At 40.8% G+C, this 9,941-nt stretch overlaps 1 non-coding gene across 1 annotated transcript; it reads left to right on the top strand.

Moving 5' to 3' along the window:
* Positions 1-243: 243 nt before the first annotated feature.
* On the top strand, positions 244-381 carry LOC119924335. The gene has a single exon (XR_005449107.1). It is a non-coding gene; the product is annotated as a small nucleolar RNA SNORA7 (small nucleolar RNA).
* The last annotated feature ends 9,560 nt before the right edge of the window (positions 382-9,941 follow it).

The following is a 9,941-nucleotide window of genomic DNA, read 5'->3' as shown; positions in this document are numbered from 1 at the left end:
GAGAAATTCAGTTTTAAATCTCATTGCCTCCATTTGTAGAGGCCCTGAAACAGTCCTTTGGAGGACTTAATGAATTATCTGGGAGAGTTTAAGACTACCCATTTGATGAGGAAGGCTTAGCAACTGGCCCATCTGGAAACAGCTCAACATCTTTAAGTCACAGTCAGTACTGTGATTCAGAGTATGTTGTATGGCCATTTTAGTGCATTTGGTTTGAAAATAAGTACACCTTAGGTATTTCAACCCCACTCAGGGTCAAACTTGGAGAGTTTGCAGTACTCTACCAGTCTTGGCTATGGGAGGGAGAGTCAAGCAGTGGCCTACCCATTCCATTCCTAGCTTGGGCAGTGGCTAGCAAGTGGAAGGCAATCTGCCACAAGTCAAAGCTCACCCATAGTGGGCAGCAGCGGCATGGTAGAGAGTCAAGGGCGGAGACTCGAGTTTACTGCACGGAAGGCAGCAATGCTAAACCACTTCTGTACTTTTACCAAGAAAACTCTATGGATCCACTACCAGAACGATTGCAGATGGAGGTGGGGTTTTCTGGGAGAGACGTGTCCGTGGTGTCGCTATGGGCTGGAAATGACTTGACAACATAAGACAAGGTATTTCTGTATGATTTCATCCTGAAAATTAGTTAAAGTAGTTATGTTCATTGGCTTTAGAAAGATATGCAAAATAAATCAGCTCCAGGCATACCTTGAATAAATAGGTAGAACTCTCTAGTCAGCTTTTTCTTAATAATTTGATCCATTCTGATCATCTTAGATGGGAGGAAAGAATTATTTAATAATTAATAATCAAACCCATTGGTTAATATGTAAGGTAGGATGTCTGCATATTCAAATGAGTTGAGTTCAAATTATCTCTAAATTCTAGGTTTCTAAGATGACATTTGACCCTTTCGATCTTATGGGGATCAAATGTAATCCCTGGGATGCTCATTTATCTTCCAAGCTGCATCTAAATGTTATTTAATAAATAAGGATCTGAGCCAGTTGTCATGTTTTATCTTGAATTCTATCAAGTTACATATGAGCACCAAGTGCTCTGTACAGTGCTCTGTACACAGTAAGTCCTCTATAAATGCCACTGATTGATTGAGGATGCTTGGAGTTTGTTTTGGACATTTCCCAGAAGCACTTGCTGCGGGAAGAAATCCAGACCACCACCTAGAACCTTAGATGTACCACATGGAGAGCATGGATTTTGTATATTTTCTCTGGTAATTCTCCCCAGACATTCCACACATAATAATTTGTAAACCAGCGTCCCTCTACTCCACACAGATTGGGGAATGTATTCTCCCTTTTCATATTTTGGTCTGTGGACTTATTCTTTAATGGAATTAGGTCATTCTTTCTCCTCCTAAACAGAGATGAGAATAAGGCTCACTATGCCTATTTGAAATCAATTCATCTGTATGTGGCATTGCTGTAAACCTTATGGATGGGTTTCAAATATTTATATTGTACAGCGGTGAAGGGCAGCTTTGAGGTTAAACTGCTATGGCATATATTTAATCCTTTGCGATTCCATTGTCTCTTAGATTTCCCAATTCACTGGAAAATGCAATCCACCACAGCTTTTGAGATAGTCATCATCTTGCTATTCTGCCAGGTTTTCTTTTATTTCAGTTGATTCAGATTCCTAGAAATACTCAGTTGCTCTCCTGAGTCATCTTTGAATCGAGGTCATGCCAGGTTACCTCCAGGAGGCCTTTCCCAACTAACCCAATCAATCAATCAATCAGTTGTATTTATTGAGCACTTCCCCCAGTATTCTGTCACTGGGCTCCAATTATAAAAAGGCCCCGACACATTTTAAATAATAATAATAATAATAATAATAATAATAATAATAATAATGGTATTTGTTAAGTGCTTACTATGTGTCAAGCACTGTTCTAAGCGCTAGGGTAGATACAAGGTAAACAGTTTGTCCCACATGGGGCTCACAGTCTTCATCCCCATTTTACAGATGAGGTAACTGAGGCACAGAGAAGTTAAGTGACTTGCCCAAGGTCACACCACTGACAAGTGTCGGAGCTGGGATTAGAACCCACGATCTCTGACTCCCAAGCCCAGGCTCTTTCTCCTAAGCCAAGCTGCTTCTCTTAAAATCATACCACCCACCCTCTTTTCAAACCCACGAGCACTCAAATGCTACTTAAATTCCTAAAATGAAAATGAGGGACTTACTGCTGACTCCTCAGAATTTTGGAACATGCTTGTTCCTGTGAACCTGTCTCTGTATGGGAGCCTGGCTTTCAATTCCATGGCCTGGGACTCTAGTTCATTCTGGATTCTCCCCCCTTCAGACCATCCTAGGCTCACGGAGCTCTCCCCATCCCTTCCCAGAGATCCTAGTACAATTCCAATTTCCTCAGGCCCTTTTGGTTCCCTTTATTAATCCCGTCCTCAGCCCCACAGCACTTATGGACATGTCCTTAATTTACTTATTTATATTAATGTCTGTCTCCCCCTTTAAGCTGTAAACTCATGGTGGGCAGGGAATGTGTCTGTTATATTGTTAAATTGTACTTTTCGAAGTGGTTAGTACAGTGCTCTGCACACAGTAAATGTTCAATAAATATGATTGATTCCCCCTCCCATTTGTTGCTTGTTTTTTCTGGTATCAGCAGAGAAGTAACACGGCCTAGTGAATAGAGCACAGGCCTGGAAGACAGACGACCTGGGTTTTAATCGTGGTTCAGCCACTTCTCTGCTGTTTCACTTGGGCAAGTCACTTCACTTCTCTTTGCCTCCATTACTTTAACTGTAAAATGGGAATTAAGACTGAGCCCCATGTGGGACATGGACTGTGACCAACCTGATCAAATTGTGCATACCCCAGCGCTTAGTACAGTGTTTGGCATGTAATAAGTGTGTAACAAGTATCACTTAAAATGTATCAAAGTGCTGTATTCTGAGTGCCTGAAGGGATGTCAGGGCTAACAAGAAAAATAGAGGGAGCAGTGAAAAATAAGATATAGAAGAAGATGGAAGATGATGAAAGAAATAGGACAGCAAAGTAAACAAGATATGAGAATTCAAAAAGGAAAAAGCAAAGGAGAGATTGAAAAAATAACACAAAATGATTGGGGAAAGAAAAGGGACAATCAGGAGGAGTATTGCTTAGTGGATTGAGCATGGGTCTGGGAGTCAGAAGGAACTGGGTTCGTAGGCTTTCCCTCCCTTTTTGGGATGGGAATTGTACTGTTGCCAAATTGTACTTTCCAAGAACTTAGTACAGTGCTCTGTACACAGTAAGCACTAAATAAATACGATTGAATGAAATAGCATTTAGCACCTCTTTTCACTCAGAAGTCATAATATTGCCAATTCACATTTCACCCTAGGGACTTTTCATAATGACCATTGTTAATTTCTGCTCTTTCTTCCTTAAGGGCAAACTTCAGGGATCAGTTCAGAAACAGATATAAATGCTTCTGTATTGTTCTAACTGGGAAGCCATTGTGACCTGGCCTTCTTTTAAAAGGATGTTCCAAAATTCTGAGGAGTTGGCAGTAAGTCCTTCTTTTTCAGATTACCTAAATTAGAAATTTAAGTAGCATCTGAGTGCATGGAGTTTGAAGAGAGGGTGGGTGATATAGGTCTAAAATGTGGCAGTGCTTTTATATAAGGGGAATCTGGAATAAAAAAGATTGCCTGGCTGTAGTTAACTATTTTTCATTTTTTCCATTTTTGTCCATTATTTATCAGCCTGAATATGAATCGAGATCTAGAATATCAGAAATTCCAGAATAACACCTAAAATCTTCTATTAACATTTCTGGAATCTGGAATAAAAAAGATTGCCTGGCTGTAGTTAACTATTTTTCATTTTTTCCATTTTTGTCCATTATTTATCAGCCTGAATATGAATCGAGATCTAGAATATCAGAAATTCCAGAATAACACCTAAAATCTTCTATTAACATTTCAATTAACAAAGGATGTGCCCTACCTACTAGGCTAAGTGTTCAGTTTAGAGACAAGAAGTGTATATGAATTCTGCAAAAGCACATGATGATTTCTTATCAAATTATCTTTAAACATTAGTGAAGACATTTCTTATGACATTTGATGATAATTGTCAAGGATATAATAATAATAATAATGATGGTGTTTGTTAAGCACTTACTGTGTGCAAAGCACTGTTCTAAGCGCTGGGGGGATACAAGGCGATTAGGTTGTCCCACGTGGGGCTCACAGTCTTCATCCCTATTTTACAGATGAGGTAACTGAGGCACAGAGAAGATGTGACTTGCCCAAAGTCACACAACTAACAAGTGGCAGTGCCGGGATTTGAACCCATGACCTCTGACTCCAAAGCCCATGCTCTTTCCACTAAGCCATGCTGCTTCTCTAATATATATAATATACAGTTACAAGAAGGAAATCTTAGCTATACTGACAGCCTCGTTGCATCCTCTGAAAAATTCAAAAGATTCTTGAGTGTTTCCCCTTCCCTGTTTTTTTCTATCTCTCTGTTTTTTTTTTATATTTGTTAGGCACTTACTATGCACCAGGCACTGTACTAAACACTGGAGTAGATACAAGATAATCAGATTGGATACAGTCTCTGTCTCAACTGGGGCTCAAAGTCTAACTCCCCATTTTACAAATGAGGTAACTGAGGCACAGAAAAGTTAAGTGACCTGCCTAAGGTCATACAGCAGACAAGTGACTGAGCCAGGATTAGAACCCGGTTCCTTCTGACTCCCAGACCCATGCTCAATCCACAGGGCAATACTCCTCCTAATTGTCCCTTTTCTTTCCCCAATCATTATGTGTTATTTCTTCAATCTCTTTTGTTTTTTCCTTTTTGAATGCTCATATCTTGTTTACTTTGCCATCCTATTTCTTTCATCATCTTCCATCTTCTTCCATATCTTATTTTTCACTGCTCCCTCTATTTTTCTTGTTAGCCCTGACATGCCCTCAGGCATTCAGAATACAGCAACATCTGCTCCTCATAGTTCTATGCCCGGCTCCACACTCTCTCGCTCTCTCTCTCTCTCTCTCTCTCTCTCTCTCTCTCTCTCTCTCACACACACACACACACACACGCACGCACACACACACACACGCACGCACACACATACACATCATTCACATTCTCACAATCCCTCCAACTTCTCCTGTGATGGGTCTTTTGAAGGCAGAGGTGAAATGGAGACTGGACATTCTTGCATTTTGGATTGAGCACCTGAAGTAAGATTAGCAACATGTGGCATGGCTAACATACTATAACCAGGCTAACGGGGTTCTTCAAAACATCCCACTTCCCCATCTTCCCTTGGCCTGGCCTGTTGGAGGAACCAGCCTGGCCAGTTGCACTGCTATCCTTCTCATCCCTCCTAACTTAGAATTTCCCTGGCTCCCTGCTGCCTCCTTCATCAAACTCTCTGTCTCTCCTGAAGCCCCAGATTATTATTCTGACCTCCTCCTTACCTGTTGCTTCAGACTTTAAAAATCACCCCCACCCCCTGCACACTTCGTTGCTGTGGGTCAGAACCTAGACTTGCAGTAAATATAGAAAACTTGGAATTAGAAGGTGGGTGTTCTAAGTCATGGCATGGTCTACAAAGTAGAAACAGTGGATTAGGCAACTGATAGACTGCAGACTCATTTAGAAAATGGTCATCCAATTGCTTGCTCACATGCTCCTACAGGAGCTTCTAAAATGCTTTATTATTTTTTTTAACAAGGCTGGGTTTTCACTAGGTAGTTTTATAATTAGTTGAGTTCCTCAAAGTGCATAAGAGTTATCAAGGATTTATTCAGTCAGTCAGTCAGTCAATCATATTTATTGAACAATTACTGTGTGTACTAAGCGCTGGAGAGAGTGTAATACGACAATAAACAAATACATTCCCTCCCCACAGTGAGCTTACAGCAACTCCCTGCTACGGTTTACAGTTAGGGAGCCCAAGAATATGAGAACTGTCACACTGTGTCAGATCAGTGATTGGTCGAGCCTGATATCCTGTCTCCAAAAGTGGCAGCGATAGCTGAAACTGGTACAGTACTGGAAATGCTCCAGGCATGAGCCTGAGAGAGGCAATAAATGCTACTGATTGATTAATGACTCTCCCCCTCCATTCAAGTCAAACTTCATTTTACTTTTCTCAATTTATAGATTGTTTTTGTGGAATTTTAAAAAGTGCTTACTATGTGTGCAGCACTGTTCTAAGCCCTGGGGTAGATACAGGCTAATCAGGTCAGACCCAGTCCCTATGGAAGGAGAACAGATATTAAATCCTTATTTCACAGTTGAGATAACTGAGGCACAGAGAAGTGAGGTAACTTTTCCAAGGTCATGCAGCGACGAGTGGTGGAGTTGGGATTAGAACCCAAGTCCTCTGACTCCCAGGACTGTGCTCTTTTAATTAGGTAATACTACTTTTTTTCAACCTTAAATGATAGTTTGAGGGCCTAATCATCACTTTGTTTTTCTTTTGGGACCATGTTTACCTTACAGGTCATAACAAATGACTGATGTTAGAATATCTTATTGATAAATTAATTGCCTGACCATCTATAAAAACCCATTCATCATCTTCAAGTCCATAACTGATAAAAAGTGTTTGGCAATATGCTAATTTCTCATTGGAAACTGTATGAAGTAACTGGCTTCAAATGTCTTTAAAAATAATTTTCAATGTACACAAAAGGGACTACAATCCTGCCCCACTTGTAATAATTCCCTTGGGAACAGTTTTTCATGCGTAGTTATGTGTTGTGCAATTAGCACATTTATTGATTTGCAAACTTTTACTTTAAAATATTCCCCAAGTGACTGTATTTACAGGGGAGCACTGGTGAGTTGTCAAAGATGGTATTACAGCCTGCTGCATCGGGAAATGAGCCTTGGGAAATGATTTGGGCGTTGTTAGGAACAAACATAAAAATAAGATCATGGTCTAAAAAAAGAAAAAAATGGCACTAAGATAGCTGATATGCAGAAAATAAGCCAGGGAACCTAAAAGAAAGCACCCTAATCTCTCCTTATCAATTGATTTCCTTTGTTTTAGGAATAATTTTTGTAGCAAACTATTGAAAGGACTTGCAGCAGAGACTTGCCTATGCTTAACCTGGTAATATAGTGAACAATAGAAAGAGAGGAGGGATGGTTAGAGAGGAGAAGGAGTAGAGGATATCCTATAGGATAGAGCAGCTTTGGTGGGACAAAGATTTTGTGGGATAAAGACGATTTTTGTGGCCTAATGATTCTCTTTTGGGGACTTAGGAAGGTGCATTAATTATAAGGCTGATTATTGCATCAGCCTCCTCTCTGATCTCCAATCCTCTAGTCCCCCCTGCTTCAGTCTATACTTCACTCTGCTGCCTAGGTTATCGCTGTACAGAAACACTCTGGGCATGTCACTCCCTTCCTCAAAAATCTCCAGTGGTTACTTGTCAACCTACGAATCATGCAAAAACTCCTCATTGGACTTCAAGGCTCCCCATCACCTCGCCCCCCCTCCTACCTCACCTCCCTTCTCTCCTTCTACATCCCAGCTCACAGCCTCCACTCCACTGCCACTAACCTCCTCACTGTGCCTCGCTCTCACCTGTCCCATCATCGACCCCCGGCCCATGTCCTTCCCCTGGCCTGGAATGCCCTCCCTCCACACATCTCTCTTCCTCCCTTCAAAGCTCTACTGTGAGCTCACTTCCTCCAAGAGGTCTTCCCCGACTGGGCCCGCTTTTTCCTCTCATTCATTCATTCATTCATTCAATCGTATTTATTGAGCATTTACTGTGTGCAGAGCACTGTACTAAGCGCTTGGGAAGTACACGTTGGCAGCATATAAAGATCCTCCCATCTCCCCTCCCTACCTCCCTCCCCTCCCCACAGCACCTGTATATATGTTTGTACAGATTTATTACTCTATTTATTTTACTTGTACATATTTACTATTCTATTTATTTTGTTAATGATGTGCATATGGCTATAATTCTATTTGTTCTGATCATTTTGGCACCTGTCCACGTGTTTTGTTCTGTTGTCTGTCTCCCCCTTCTAGACTGTGAGGCCGTTGTTGGGTGGGGACCGTCTCTATATGTTGCCGACTTGTACTTCCCAAGCACTTAGTGCAGTGCTCTGCATACAGTAAGCGCTCAATAACCATGATTGGATGAATGAATGAATGAATGAATGAATCAGGAGAACATTTAATCAAGAATTGCTGCAACACATCTATTTTTTCCTAGAAAACACAGTTATCAAAGGCTCATTCACACACAGTACTACTTCCAGAAGACAGTGCTCTGCACACAGTAAGCACTTAATAAATATAGTCGAATTTAGTTGCTCTCTGCCAGGAACTAAAATGACAGGTATATGATATTGTGTAAGGAATCTAAATCAAATGAGGAGTCACTGCCTTATAGCTTTCAAAATCTAATGAGAATGTACAATCAGTTTGCTACCAAACCTATAGCACATGTAAATTTGAAAGAGAAATTGGAAGCAATACTGATTTTTTACAGGTCTTAATGTGAATATTTATGGCGTTCAAAGCTGGATAAGGAATGGGGCTTCTCAGGGAGAGGTAACAAACTACAAGACATAAATACCCTATGTGGGACAGAGACATGTCCAACACAATTTGCTTGTATCCACCCCAGTGCTCAGTATAGTGCCTAGCACATAGTAAGTGTTTAACAAATACCATTATTATTATTATTATAAAGACAGAAAGAATCAGAACATAAGAGAGACTCAATCAATCAACCAATTAATGGAGAGATTGAGGAAGGCAGAGAAATAGAGGTGGATAAATGAACAGAGTAAATCTATTAATCAATCCAACGTATTTATTGAATGCCTACTATATGCAGAGTACTGTTCTCAGCACAAGGAAGGGTAGAATAGAATTAGTAGACATGATCCTTGCTCTCAAGGATCTTACAGTCTAGGTGAGGAGACTGTCACTGGAATATATTAAAGTTCAGCAGGAAGAATTAAAATGAGACAGAAATAGATAAAATAGTTGGAAAGTCATTGAGAAAGAACTAGAAGTAAGAAAAATTGAAAACTCAGCAGAGATGGACAGAGAAAGACAGTGCAGTTGTTACTGGCACAGTCACACACATATACAAAGTTGCCTATAAAGGCACACATAGTGATAGATAGTCACCAACTCTCATCTAGGCACTCGTCAGTAGTTGACATCAACCTTCTTCCATTACTGTCATCATCCATCTTCCATTTCCATGGCCCCATCCATCATGACGATAGTTGCTGGGTCTGCTTGCTCCATCTAGGTCCCAGGCATGGCTGCCTTGCACACAAAAAAAGGCAGTTCCCAAAACATCTAGGAAACAGCTGGCAGGTGTGGTCATGATAGCTGTGTTTGGGGCACATATAAAGTGTCTATTATATTGTTATATTGTACTCTCCCAAGTGCCTAGCACAAAGCTCTGCACACAGTAAGCGCTCAATAAGTCCAATTCATTGATTGATTGGTTGGGGCAGCCATGGCAGGAAGAGGAAAGGAAGAGTAAGACAATGACAATGAAAGGAAAGAGGAAAGGTAGGAAGGAGGAGACAAAGTCGGTGTCGCTCCTTTACTTACCTGCTACTGTTGCTGTCTCCACTGATGTTTTCATGCCCCCTCTCCTGACTTTTAGCTGAGAGAGGGGTATCAAGTAGTTTGTACTACTACTTTGGGCTCAGGAGAATAGGACTCAAAAATTTGTGACCATCCAATCTTCCTTGGGACAAATGGTCACCTTAGCCTTTATTGTTCATGGTACTTCGCTAAGATCTCACTTTGTTGCAGAAACTGCACTAAGCACTAAGCTAGATACAAGGTTATTGGTTTGGACACAGCTCCTGTCCCACATGGGGCTTCAAGTCTCACACTGGAAGGAGGAGGATTTAATTCCATTTTATGGATGAGATGACTGTGGCATAGAAAAGTT

This window comes from Tachyglossus aculeatus, unplaced genomic scaffold (genome assembly GCF_015852505.1).
Source record: "Tachyglossus aculeatus isolate mTacAcu1 unplaced genomic scaffold, mTacAcu1.pri scaffold_96_arrow_ctg1, whole genome shotgun sequence".
NCBI classification, from domain to species: Eukaryota; Metazoa; Chordata; class Mammalia; order Monotremata; family Tachyglossidae; genus Tachyglossus; species Tachyglossus aculeatus.
This window is presented reverse-complemented; position numbering and strand designations above follow the sequence as displayed.